Below are 13,693 nucleotides of genomic sequence, written 5' to 3'. Positions count from 1 at the left end.
TCATACAAACCTAGGTTAATGTTTTTCTGATCAGTTTTATTTTTTTGACTATAGAGTTTTTAAACATTGCAATGGAGATTTCACCTAGGTAAAGCTACAAGGCCTTTATTATTATCTTATGTGTTGTACGTTTGTTTGCACATTTGTGTTTTGTGTTATATGTCTGTGTGTGCGTATGTCCATATTTCATATATGAGGAGCGCTCATGAGAAAATGGATCCGAATTATTTATTTTTTATTCACGTGATTTAAATGGCTTAATTTAAATTAAGTAAACAGCTTTTAAGGATTCTTTTTAAAGGTGGTTAACAGATCTGCTTGTTTACTAATTTAAATCAGGTAAACAGCTGTTAAGGATTGTTTTTTAAGTAGGTTAACAGATCTGTTTGTTTACTTTCACCTTTCCTTTTCATTATATTTAATAATTCTTTTCAGGATAATGTCTTTTTAGCATCATTGCCAGAATTCCTATCTTCATCCCAATGAATATAACTCAACAAGTATGCTCAATCAAGGAGTCAACTTACTTTGGGAGGCAACGGACTTTGGGAGGAGACGGACAGATTGATAGATTCCTCCACTTTGAACCGCTTGCAGAACTTGCCTGGACTATGTAACTACGTTTAGTGCAGCTATTGTGGTAATGCTGGCATATATTTGCTGATGGTGTCACCAATGATGCAATTTTTCCAAAGGAACTGTCAATTGGCTTGGTGTCCTGGCATTTCTGTATCCTCCTCCCTTCTGCTAGTGATGGTCTAAATTTGGGGGCCAATGGCTATATGCTGGACCGGCAGTCAGTGACGGGTATGATCCAATTGCAATGGTATCAACCTAACACAGGAGGCTGACGCCTAAAGGTCAGTTACCTAAAGGTCAGTTTTCCGATGACGGGTAAGAACCATATGTTGAATTGGACAACCTACCAGGCGCGGTCCTTAAGCCACATTAACCTCACTCCCCCACTGGCACCAAGGCCAAATTTGGGGGCCAACAGAGGTGAGGCAAAGAACCTCACCCCCCCACTGGTGCATAGACCTATCCACAAGTATGGCTGTATGCTGGACCGGTAGTCAGTGACGGGTATGATCCAGTTGCAGTGGTATCAACCTAAGACAGGAGGCTGACGCCTAAAGGTCAGTTTTCCAATGACGGGTAAGAGCCATATGTTGAACTGGACAACCTACCAGGCACGGTCCTTAAGCCACATTACTTGTTGTTTAATTAATCAGAAGGGGGGAGATGCTGGGAGCCATCAGCCAAGTAGGTATGACAAATTCCTTGCCAGCTTACTCCCATGCTGTCTAGTGGAAGGACTTCTGAAAGGTGACCTTGCTCAAGGACCAGGGCAGGATCCGTGTTTAGGGTGTTCCCCCTTTAGAATAGGGCAGCTTAGCATAATAGGAGAGTAGGGTGTTTCCCCTTTAGAATAGGGCGGTTTAGTAATAGGAGATTAGGGTGTTCCTCTTTTGGAATAGGGCGTATCCTGCTGCTGAGTTCCTCTTGAGTGCTTAGGGTCAGACAGTATATTTTGGGAGACAGAAGCCCATGCGGAGTGGATTTGGGAGAGAGTGGATCAGGGCAGAGTGTGGATTTGGGAAGAGAACGTGGATTCCCCCAGAACGTGTTTGTAGACGGCCGGTGTGAGTTCGGGAATAAAGAATTGCTGTTTGAATCTACAAGCTGTGTGGAGACTCGTGATTTGTGCCCAGCCGAGAGACTGCGGCAACCATGTTAATATGTTTTATACTTGTCTGCTTGTTTAGCCCAAGATTTTGCCCAGTTCTATTATTTGCTTTTTGATGGTGATACAGCATTTTTAGAATCCCTCTCAGAGTGTATCACTGTTATTAATGTAAAATGGATTTACTTTTCTTTTATCTTGAAAATGTTGGACTATAATTTTTTCCTTCAAATTAATTGGCTACTCAGGAATAGACCAGCTCTATTAGCTTGCTTTCAAAGTTTTAGTAAATTATAATTTTGGCAAATTAGAAATCATCTTTGTGTTTTTAAGATTATTAATAATTGAGGCATCAAAGGTTATTCTTAGAATATTGGCATATAATTAATTTGCATTTATAAATTTTATGAAAAATAATTATAACTATAATGAATAAATGTAATATTCTTTCTCTGAAATATTTTAACAGGATTACATAATGAGCTCATCACAAGTTGTATCTAATAATTCTTCAGAATTACTATTTGACTTGACCCAGGAGACAGGATTATCACATTACCAAGGGGGACCAACACTTTCCATAGCAGGTTGGTATTAGTACTTTTTCCAAAAAGGTATAAAAGAAAAACTTGATGAATTTGCTTATGGAATTAACTTTCTATTTTGAAGCTCATATCCTCTTGTGAAGTCTTTCATATATTGTAATATGGAGTTGTACTAATAGTTTTTTGAATGCCTTTTTGGGTAACTTTATATAAAATCTTGGCTAAACTTCTTTGAACTCATTCTCACTTGGAGCCAAACTTAACACCTTAAAGTAATTTATATGAATTGGAGAGGTCCTCATATGCCCTAAATATTCTATTTTAAAAATTAGTTTCTATGACCAGTTAGGGGGAAAAGTGTTTGTTATTATTGATTTCTTCATTAGGTTAGTGTCACTCTAGTCCAATAAATGGTCTCAATATGATAGTAAAACATGATTTTAAAGTGTTAGTGTAAAGTAACCACATTAAAGAAATGATTTGTACATAGTAAGTACTCAATAAATGCTATTTGAAGAAGTAATGAAATTTACCTGTTGAAGAAGATTTTAAGTTCATTGAGGGTATAACAAAATTCTTCATTAATCAAAATACATTTGTATAGTATGAATTTTGTCTTATTGAAAATTTTCTGTAATCAAAGTACTTAATTTTATATACTGGCAATTTATATGTGTTTCAAATATTTGATGAAGTAGAGATGTATATGATTTTTTTGGAGTTTTTAGTTTGTTTACTAAACAGATCAGTGTGAAGAATCTACCAAACTCAACTTCTGTCCATTCTTTTTCCATAGTAATAATGCTTAACGTTTTTCCTTTGTGTGTGTGTGTGTGGTATAGAGGATTTGAATCTAGGGCATTACATGTGCTAAGCAAGCATTCTACCACTGAGCTAGAACTTTATAAAAAATATTTTTCCTTGAGACTAGCTGTTGTTGAGTTGCACTCAAACTTTCAATCTTCTTACCTCAGCCTCATGAGTCATTGTGATTTTAGATGTATACCACTGTTTTTCTTTTCAGCAATATTTGATACTCACTTCTCTTGGTGTCACTACATACCTAGTAAACTTCTAGTTAATAAAGTAGGTAAGACCCAAAGAGAAATGGGGATGTATTTGTGCTAAATGTGGTTTTAGAAAACGCATGGACTTTTATTCATAGAAGATATAAATTCTTGAAACTTCTTAAAAGTAAGGATTATGACACCTATTCTCTAGCCAGGTTTTCTGATATAAAGAATGAAACTTTAGTCTGAGCAGTAAATAAGGTAATTTGAAAGAAGTAAGTTTGAACCTCTAATCTGGAGAATTTTTAGTCAGTTAACCTCTTTCCACTTTTGTTTTCTGATATTTTTCAAAGTACAGGTACTTAATTTTCTTATATTATGCATTCATTCACCATACCTGAATCAGCCATTTGGAGATTTCACTTAAATTATTTTTAAAAAAATATTTATTTTTTTAGTTGTAGGTGGACACACAGTATCTATTTCACTTTTATGTAGTGCTAAGGATTGAACCCAATGCCTCATGCATGCTAGGTGAGCAGTCTACCACTGAGCCACAACCCCAGCCTTTATTTTAATTTTTAATATAATTTATTCCAGGCTTTTTTTTTAATTTTAAAATTTGTTTTAATTAGCTATACATGACAGGAGAATGCATTTATGCACTTTGATATACATAGTGGGATATAATTTCTCATTTTTCTTAGTGTACATGTTGTAGAAACATATAGCTCATGCAATCACATATACATAAAGTAATAATGTCTGTTTCATTCTATGATCCTTCCTATCTCACATCACCTTCCCTCCTCTCCCCTCCCTTCACTTCCCTCTACCTAATTTAAGGTAATGCTATTCTTCTCTAGTGCCTCCCATCTTATTGTGAATTAGCATCCATGTATTGGAGAAAGCATTTGGCCATTGATTTTTCGGGGTTGGCTTATTTCTCTTAGCATGATATTCTCCAACTCCATCCATTTACTGGCAAATGCCATAATTTCCTTCTTCTTTAAAGCTGAGTAATAATCCATTAAAATATATATATATATATATATATATATATATATATATATATATATATATATATATATATATATATATATATATCTCACATTTTCTTTACCCATTCATCTATTGAAGAACACCTAGATTAGTTCCATACTTTAGCTATTGTGAATTGAGCTTCTATAAACATTGACATGGCTGCATTACTCTAATATGCAGATTTTAAGTCCTTTGGGTATAAACTGAGGAGTGGGATAACTGGGTCAAATGGTGGTTCCCTTTCAAGGTTTCTGAAGAATCTCCATACTGCTTTTCATCGTGATTGTACTAATTTTCAATCCCACCAACAATATATGAGTATACCTTTTTCCCCACATCCTCCTCAACATTTATTGTTGCCTGTATTGTTGATGATTGCCATTCTATTCAGGGATTCTCTGATGGCCATATAAGATAAGTAAATTTAAAAATGCATTAATAAGGTTTAAATGACATGACAGCAGTTATGTATGATAAATATGAATAATTGTATGTACTATGATGTTCAGTAACACACTGTAGAAATTATGAGGGTTCAGAGAAGATTGAATTTGAGTTTGATCTTGAGTGAGTGTAGGATTTATACTGGCAGAGATTGAATTTCTTAAAAGTAGGGAATAGCACAGCCTAATAGAATGGAGATAAGTTAAAGAATCAGAAGTTCAATCAAATGCAAGTGACTTTTTTAACATTGAGATTTCTTCTGTTAAATTCCTCCATTAAAGCAATCTATTTCTACTATTTAGCCTGTTGTAAAATCAATTGATTCATTTGAAATGCTAGCACTTAGTGGTTTTTCAGGTAACCTAAACATCTCAAAAGAATGCTAAAGGGATCTCATGGAATCTTTCTTATGGACCTGCAGTTTGTAATAGAGTGCTTCATTAGTGGGAGATCATTTTTATGTTATCTCAAAGGATGGAGCAGAGAAACTAACTACTATAATACTTTTTATTTTTATGGCATATTTGTTCTTACTATTATATCTGTTGGAATAATTTTTTCCCTCTAAAATAAAGATGGAAAATATTTAGTTAGTAATGATAGTAGCTTTCACTTTCTACTGAGTGCTTTTTATGTACCAAATATTTTCTTGGGATATTTTAAGTATATTATCTTTTTCTTAAATAGCTCTGTAAAATAAGGCATTATAACTTATTTTACAAAAAAGGAAGCTTAAACTCAGAGAAATTAATTAAATAAGCTTAAGAGTGCATATCTAGAGACTGACATAGTCTGGATTTGAACTTATCTTGTCTCACTTAAAAGCCTAGAATATTTGTAGTTCATTCACTGCTTCTACTTTTAGTGTATAGTTGGCATTATTAAAATATGATGCACAGTTTTAGAATCCATTTTTACAAAGCCCATTGTGTATTATTTTCTAAAAGGACTTTGCCTGGCTTGGTTATAGTCTAAATATCCCCATTTTTCTTAGTAATGCTCTAAATAGGTCTAAATTCTTTATCCTTAAGGTAATGGTTTTTAAATGGAAGAGGTTTTTTTTTTAATGAAATCCCTGTACAAACAAAATTTTATGTGAATATCTAATAAATAAAATGGAAAAGTGTATTTTTGTCAGACGTGGCCCAATATATTCCCTAAAATGACCCCATTAAATTATGGGGAACATAGTATAAAAATCCTTATACTAACTCCCTGCATTAAGTGCCCTTTCATATGAATGAGTAAAATATTATTCAAACTTAGTTGTTTCCACTTTGTACATGGCAATAAGTGGTTAAAATCACCTAAAGCTGTCAGTAGACCACTCTTCAGTTTGTTAGGTGAGAAAAGAGCTAACATTGCAGTAGACATTTTAAGTTGCTAAATAAAAAAGCATATGAGGGTATAAATTTTTGGAACAAATAAAAGTTATTGTCAGATTTTCTTTCTTTTTTTTTTTAACAAATTCTACCACATTTAAGTATCCAAAAGTAATTTATTTCTGGGAACTTGGTTCAGTGTTTTCTGCTTTAAAATTTTTGGTCTGGCTTCTTTTATAATAGCAGTTTATATATTTCTGTTTGAAGCCACATTTAGAACTTCTTGCATAGAAAGGTTATTTTACAAATTATCTTAATTCTTGGAGTTTATAATAAATGTTTATACTATTTCTGTATATGCCCTGAGTTTGGATCACTTAATTTTTGTTGTTATTTGTGTGATATGATAATTAATTATATTATCTGTAAATTAACTCCAAAGTATTTGTACTTAGTTATGAGTAGTATTCTAGGTGTTCTAAAATATTTTTTCCACTGTTTAAATCATTGTAGGTGTGAATGAAAGTTCATTTTTATCAAAACGTCCTTCTGCTTCTGAAGTAAACAGTGTTAATCCAAAAAAGCCTTAGCCCTGTGAGGGTGTTTCTGGAACAAATTCTCCAGCTGAATTCCCTTCACTTAAACCTTCTTCACTGACATCTTCCCAGGCTATGCCATCAAAAGGTAAATATGAAATCTGACATTCTATACTATAAAAATTACTATAGTATTTATACATAAATTTTAGAAATTATTATAAATTTTTAAACTATCAGTGATTATTTAATGTTCAAAAGTGATGAGTTTTGAATCATAAATGTTCTGAATTTATTTTAGGTGCTAACACTTCATCAAATCAATCTAAAAATGGAACACCTTTTCCAAGAGCTTGTCCAAAGTGCAATATTCATTTCAATCTTTTGGATCCTTTGAAAAATCACATGAAGGTAAAACTTTCAGAATTTAATTTTTATAAAGGTTGAAGCCAGGCATGGTGGCACATGATTATATTTGCAACTACTTGGGAAGATGAGGATAGAGGATTACAAGTTCAAGGCCAGTCGGGCAACATAGTGGGACTCCCCCTCTCAAAAAGGAATTTTTTGAGATTTACAGTCACTATGGCATATCTCAATATTTAGATCAGAAATCTTCTCATAATGGAATTTCTATTTAGCTTAGATAAAAATCTGCTTTCATAGTAATTATGTAAGACTGGCATTCCTTAATCATCAGATTTAAGAAATTAAGTTCATATATTTATAATGGATGCTTATTCTTATTTTCTTTTAAAAATCAATATTTCATTGGTCACATTGTTTTTCAAATTTAGAAAACATTTGTTTAATTTTTTAATAACTTAGATATTTTGTTACCTTATTTTCATAATCGCCAACATGTACATGTCACATTACATATGAAAATCTGAGTTTTTACATTTTAATTTTTAATAGTCAGACATAAACTTCAAATGGTGAAGTGTTTCATATGAAATAATTGTTTTAACACACAGTTCAGAGCATAGTTTATATAATTCTCTTGAACTAGTTTGAGCTTTTTATTATTGTAGGAGGCTCTGAAATTCAGATTTTAAGGAATTTTTTAGATTATATAAGAAAAAGAAGGGTTCTGTGGCAAAGAAGTAAGGAAAAATTCTTGCTCACTATTTCAATGGTACACAACTTTTTTGTCGCATTTTACAAAAAAGAAAGAAAGAAAAAAGCAAGAGATCCTTTTAAATTTTTAAATACAGGCTCTTTATTAATGTACAGGCTATATTTGATCTATACCACTTCCAGCTCTAGTAGTAGTGTAGTGTAGCCTCTAATCACTTCAATTTAGTGCTTAGGTTCTATATGAAACTATTCCCCTGTGAGTATTTTTAATTTCCTCTTCTTTATAATGTTTTGGTGAGACACCTGATGTTTTTTATGTTTTGCATTATAGGTAGAAAGGACAAAAAAAAAAAGACTACATTCAGTCCTCCCCACAACTGATCAGAGTTTAATCTTGTAGTTATTCTTTTGAAATTTTTTAATTTTTAAATTTATAATTATTAATATGTCCTTATTGTACAAATTAAGAAGTTTCACTGTGATGTTTCAATGCATGTATATATATTTTGCTTTGATCATATCCATCCACTCTCCTACCCTCTCTTGTCCTTCCTTTCTGACCCCTACCTTTTGTCCCTTTTCTCTTCCTTAAGAATGTCTTTCCTATTTCCAGGTTATCTTTATGTATTTTGGGCAGTACTGGAGACTTGACTGGACCCAGGGCTTTGTGCATGCTAGGCTCTACCACTGTGCTACATCTTAGCTATTTTTTAAGTTTCCACATATAAGAAAAAAATATAATGCTTGTTCTGTCTCTTAATTATTTTGCTTAATATGGTGTCCTCCAATTTCATCTTTTTTTTCTGCACATGACGTGATTTTATTTATTTTTATGGCTGAAAAATATATACCGTTTTTCTTTATCCCACTCATATGTTGATCAGCAACTAGTCTAATTCCATAGCTTGGCTATTTTGGATAGTACTGTAGTAAAAATGGATATGTAGGTATCTCTTGTATGCTGAGTTAATTTCCTTTGGATAATAATAATATACCCAGAATTGATAAACTTGAATCATATGATAGTTCCATTTTTAATTTTTTAAAAATATTTTGAGGAACCTTCATACCCATTTTTATAGTATCTGTATGTACTGTTATATTACCACAAGAGTATAAGAGGTTTTTTTTTTTTCCATGTCTTTGCAAGCATTTTTGGATTTTTTTTTTGATAATAATAACATTCTAAGGTAAGATAGAATCTCAATGTAGTTTTGATTTGTAGTTCCCTGATGGGTGAAGATATTGAATATTTTTTCATATATTTATGGCCATTTGTATTTCTTTAGAGAAGTGTCTGTGTAGAAAATCTACCCATTCTAAAATTTAGATTACTTTACTTGTTCTTTTGTTGTTAAGTATTTTGAGTTCTTTATATGTCCTGGATATTAATAATTTGTTAGATGAGTAGTTGACAAAGTTTTCTCCCATTCTATAGGCTGTCTTTTCATTCTGTTGTTCCCTTGCACTGCAAAAGCATTTTAGTTTAATATCCCATTTGTCAATTCTTGCTTTTGTTCCCTGAGTTACTGAAGTCCTATTCAGGCAATCAACGATTGCTTGTATCAGTATCTTGACATTTTTTCCCTATGTTTTCTTCTAGTAGTTTCAGGTCTTACATTAAAGTCTTTGAACCATCCATCTTGACTTTATTTTTGTTCAGGATGTAAGATAGGGTCTGGTATTTTCAGTCTTTTATAAGTGAATATCCAGTTTTCTATCCAGTTTGAAAAGGTTTTTTCTTCTGATATGTTTTTGACACCTTTGTCAAGAATCTGTTGGCTCTAGATTTGTGGCTTTATTCTTGTTTTTCAATTCTATTCATAGCCTTCATGTTTGTTTTTACGTCAGTACATATCTTTGTTACTATAGCTGTGTAGTGTATTTTTAAGTCAGGTATTGTGATGGCTCCTACATTGTGCATTCTGCTGAGGATTGCTTTGACTATTCTAGGTCTTTTATGATTCCATACAAATTTTAGGATTTTTTTCAAGTTCTATGAATAATGTCATTGATATTTTCATAGGGATTGCATGGTACATGTAGATCACTTTTGGTGGTATAGGCATTTAAATTATATTCTCCTAATATGAACATGGGAAGCCTTCCCATGTTCCATTAGTTTTTTCTTTTTCCCTCAAGTTCTTTATGTTTATACCTCTTTGGGGTCATTTTTATTATAGAAGTCTTTCACAGTTCTGGTTTTATTTATTCCTAGGTATTTTAGTTTTTGTTTTCTGAGACTACTGTGAATAGGATTGCTTTTTGATTTCTTTCTCAGTGAGTTTGTTATTGGTGTCTAGAAAAGCTACTGATTTTTGTGTGTGCATTTTGTAAAATCTTACAACTCTGCTGAATTTGTCAGTTCTAAGAGTATTTTGGTGGAGTCTAGGATTTTCTGAGTATAGAATTGTGTCTGTAATCAAGGGATACATTGACTTCCTCCTATCCTATCTTTATCCCTTTTATTTCTTTCTGTTGCCTGATTGGCCTGGCTAAGGTTTTAAGTACTACTATATTGAATAAGAATGGTGGAACATGTATGAAGGCACCAATTGGTGTCAATACACTTTATATATAACCAGAGGTATGAAAAAGTGTACTCCATATGTGTAATATGAATTGTAATGCATTCCACTGTCATATTTATAAAAAAAATTGTAATGCATTCCACTGTCATATTTATAAAAAATTATAATTGTAATGCATTCCAATGTGATATTCAATTAAAAAAAAGATTGGTGAGAATAGGTATACTTGTCTTATTGCTTAGTTTATTTATTTATTTATTTATTTTAGTATTTATTTTTTAGTTGTAGCTGAACACAATACCTCTATTTTATTTATTCATTTATACGTGGTGCTGAGGATCAAACCCGGTGCCCCGCATGCACTACGTGAGCGTTCTACTGCTGAGCCACAACTCCAGGTCTTTGTTGCTGAGTTTAGAAGGGAAACTTTCAATTTTTTTTGTATTCAGTATGATGTTGGATATGGGTGTGTTATATATATCCTTTATTATGTTAAAGTATGATTGTGATATATATAGTTTATTCAGAGCATTTTATCATGAAGCTTTACTGAATTTTATCAAAGTTTTTTTTTCTCTTATCTATGAGATCAAGCTTTTTTATCCTCTATTAATTTTTGTATTAATGTGCTATATTACATTTATTGAATTGTGTGTGTTAAACCATCCTTGCATCCCTTTCATGAAGCCAACTTGTGGACAAGCTTTTTAATGTGCCATTGAATTTGATTTGTATTTTATTGAGGATTTTGCATTTATTTGCATTTATGTTTATTAAGGATATTAGTCTATAGTTTTCTCTTTTTTGTTGTGTCATTATCAGGTCTTGGTTGCAGGGTAATTCTAGCTTGGTAAGCTGAGTTTGGAAACATTTTCTTCCTTTTTTTTTTTTCTAAATAGCTTAAGAAGCATTGCTGTTCTTTAAAAGTCTGGTAAATTTCAGCATTGAATCTGTCTAGGCGGGCTTTTCCTTGTTTGGAGACTTTTCTCCTGCTTCAGTCACATTGCTCATTACTGATCTATTTGGATTTTAAAATATGTGTCCAGAATCTCCTCCATTTTTTCTAGATATTCCATTTTTTTTTGTATGCAGTTTTCCCAGATTTTCCTGAAGGATCTTATGAATGTTGTCTTTTGTAGTATACCTTTTTAATCTCTATTTTTGTTAATTTGGGTCTTCTCTTTCTTTTGGTTAAATTTGGTAAAAGTTTTTCAATTTCATTTTTCTTTTCAAAGAAACAGCTCTTTGTTTCATTTATTTTTTCTTTTCTTTTTTTGGTATCAGGGATTGAACTCATGGGCACTCAACCACTGAGCCGCATCCCTAGCCCTGTTTTGTATTTTCTTTAGAGACAGGGTCTCACTGTTGCTGAGGCTGGCTTTGAACTTGTGATGCTCCTGCCTCAGCCTCCCTAGCCACTGGGGTTATAGGTGTGAGCCTCTGCACCTGGCCCCTTAGTTTATTCAAGTTTTTCAAAGACCTTGAGATTTATCTTAGGTTATTATTTGGGATCTGCTCCCCTACCTCCCTCAATATAGCCATTCATATCTATAAACTTCCCCCAAAGTACTGTTTTCACTGTATCCCACAGGTTCTACTATATTATGTTTTCATTTTTATTTGATTCTTGGAATTTTTAAATTTCCTTCCTGATTTTTTCCATAACCTACTGTTTGTTCACCAGTGTATTTTTAGCCTCAATGTTTTGATATAATTACTGCAGTTTTTCTTGTTACAAATTTCTGGTTTCATTCCATCATGATACAATAAGATACAAGTAATCATTTCAGTTTTTCTGAATTAGTTAACTCTTGCTTTATGGTCAGAAATATGATCTATTGTGTAAAAAGTTTCATGCACTGATGAAAAGAATACACGTTTTGCAGCCCTTAGATGTATATGTCTGTTAAGTTATTTGAACTTTGGTATAATTCACCCCTGATGTTTTTTTGTTGATTTTATTTGGTCTGTATGGTGAAAGTGGGTACTGCAGTTACTCATTATTAGGGCCATCTCTCCCTTTGTGTCCTGTGGTGTTTTATAAAATTGGTGCTCTTATGGTTGGTGCATATATGTTTGTAATTGTTAATGTGTCTTGATGAATTATTTCCTTTATCAATATGTAATGGCCTCCTTTGTTTTTTCTGTTTTGTCATCTATGAGTATAGCTATTGCTGATTGCTTTTGGATTTGGTTTGCTTACAGTATCATTTTCCATCCTTTCACTTTCAGTTTTTGTATGTTTTTGCCAGTGAGTTTTTTAGGATGTATATTATTTGGTCTTCTTTTTTAATCTAATGAGCTAATCTGCACCTTTTAATTGAAGAATTAAGACCATTTATGTTGAGAATTCTTATTCAAAGTGCGTGTGCACTTTTTCTTGTTATTCTGTAATTTTTAAAATTATTTTATTTGTGCCAAAGATTGAACTCAGGGGCATTCAACCACTGAGTCATTTCCCAAGCCCTGTTTTGTATTTTATTAGAGACAGAGTCTCACTGAGTTGCTTAGGGTCTTGGTAAGTTGCTAAACCTGACTTTGAACACACAACCCTTTTGCCTCAGGCTGCCCAGGTGCTGGGATTACAGGCATGTGCCACCATGCCTGGCTGAAGTTTCTTTTTTTTTTTTTTTTTAGAGAGAGAGAGAGAAAGAGAGAAAAAAAATTTTAATATTTATTTTTTAGTTTTTAGTGGACACAACATCTTTGTATGTGGTGCTGAGGATCGAACCCGGGCCGCACGCATGCTAGGCGAGCGCACTACCACTTGAGCCACATCCCCAGCCCAGGCTGAACTTTTTTCCTAGTTGTTTTGAATGTTCTATTTTGTGTCTTGCTCTTTTATTCATCTTAGAGATTTGATGATTTTATTAATACTGTTTGGTTCTCTCCTTTTTTTTTCTTATTAGCTGTTCTAATCTCGTCTACTGAAATTTATTTTTTCCTGTGTCATTATTTTTGTGTTAGTCTTTCTTCCTCACTTCTGTGTAGAATTCCCTTATGTATATTCTATAATGCTGATTTAGTGGTCAGGAATTCTTTTAATGTATGCTTATCATGAAAGTTCTTTATTTTTCGTTTGATTTGGGAAACTTTGCTGGGTATGGTAATTGAGTTTGACATTTATTTTTTTTAGGCCTTGAAATACATCATTCCTTGCCCTTCTGGCCTTTTTGAGTTTCTTCTGAGAAATCCACTATTACTCTGATGTCTTTGTCTTAAAATATGACTTGATCCTTCTTTTTTGCAGCTCTATAAATATTTTTTGTTAGGTACTTTTGGGAGTTTAAATATAATATGTTGTGGGTAAGATTTTTTTCTTTTCTTTTTTCTTTTTGTTATGTCTACTTGGGTTTTTTGTTTTATTTTGTTTTGTTTTGATACAGGGGATTGAACTCAGAGTCACTCAACCACTGAGCCACACCCCCAGCCCAATTTTGTATTTTATTAGAGATAGGGTCTCACTGAGTTGCTTAGTGCCTTGGCAGTTGCTGAGT

General features: G+C 32.7%; 1 pseudogene; it reads left to right on the top strand.

Annotated features, from left to right (window-relative positions):
* Nucleotides 1-13,693, top strand: part of LOC143388626 (zinc finger protein 280D-like) — a 93,058-nt pseudogene that overhangs the window by 13,714 nt on the left and 65,651 nt on the right.

The sequence above is a fragment of the Callospermophilus lateralis genome, unplaced genomic scaffold, assembly GCF_048772815.1.
Source record: "Callospermophilus lateralis isolate mCalLat2 unplaced genomic scaffold, mCalLat2.hap1 Scaffold_121, whole genome shotgun sequence".
Lineage (NCBI taxonomy): Eukaryota > Metazoa > Chordata > Mammalia > Rodentia > Sciuridae > Callospermophilus > Callospermophilus lateralis.
Note: the sequence above shows the minus strand (reverse complement) of the source record. Positions and strands in the feature narration are given on the sequence as shown.